Genomic DNA, 1,081 nt, shown 5'->3' with positions numbered 1-1,081 from the left:
GAAAATTTTCAGTGCCAGGGATGGGATACCTTCCAGTGAGTTGTTGGCCAGGGAAGTCCCTGATGCCCCCAAAACATTATAGGCCACTGCTGAGGCCCTTGGTTTCCTACCAGGAATAGATGGTAAGACCCTATTGCTGAACACTCCACATACTTGGGTTGCAAGGTCACTGAGAAATCCTGCTGGAACTGAGCTGATAACCTCCCCCATGTAGACCAGCTGACAGAAAGCTGGAAGAAGCCATTCTACATGCAGTTCAATGGGAGAAAGAGAAATCACCAGTGAAGATACTCACAGTGGACACTGCAAGCCTTATAATTGACCAGCCAGGCCAAATGAGCCAACGAGTGCAATAGTGGCACGTATGTCATGGTGGAAACCAACTGCCCTCCAACTGCATTGGAGGCCTGCTCCAAGGGAGGGAATACATCCCTGATACTGAAAACTGAAAACAGGGGTAGTCATGAGCCCTAGGGGTGTAACATCTGTTGATGTCTGGAAAAATGTATATACTATGCTTATCAAGCTTCCCATGAAGCACTTCTCTTAATATTTATACCCTTATATTAATATTACTCTCACTTTGGGTAGAGAATCTTCTCTTTTCAGATGGAAGTGACTTTGAGATGACTCAGAAGGTCTCATACTGCTGAAAAGAAGTGACTGGAGTACTGAGTAACATCTCGATCACACCTTCCAAGCCTCAGGGTCTAATGCGGAAGAGGTGACGGAAAGAATGTAAGAGCCAAAGGAAGGGTAGGACTCCTTACAACGTGCTCCCTCCAGACATAAAATGGCCTGGATATCCATGACCTCACAGTGCCTGACACTACCTACACAAGACCATCATAAGAGGAGGAAAAGACCATGACATCAAAATAAAAGTGAGACTGATTGAGATGGAGAGGAGATATGATGGAGAACAGAATTTCAAATGGGAAAGTGGTGGGGGGGTAAGGGAGCATATTACCATGGGATATTTTTTATAATCATGGAAAATGTTAATAAAAATTGAGAAAAAAAACCCACATGGTTGGTTTTCTGTTAATTCAAGTCTACTTTTTAGATTTTAAAAAATATT

The sequence above is a fragment of the Jaculus jaculus genome, chromosome 5 (assembly GCF_020740685.1).
Source record: "Jaculus jaculus isolate mJacJac1 chromosome 5, mJacJac1.mat.Y.cur, whole genome shotgun sequence".
Classification (NCBI taxonomy): Eukaryota; Metazoa; Chordata; class Mammalia; order Rodentia; family Dipodidae; genus Jaculus; species Jaculus jaculus.
The sequence above is the reverse complement of the archived record's forward strand: the minus strand, read 5'-3'. Positions refer to the sequence as shown.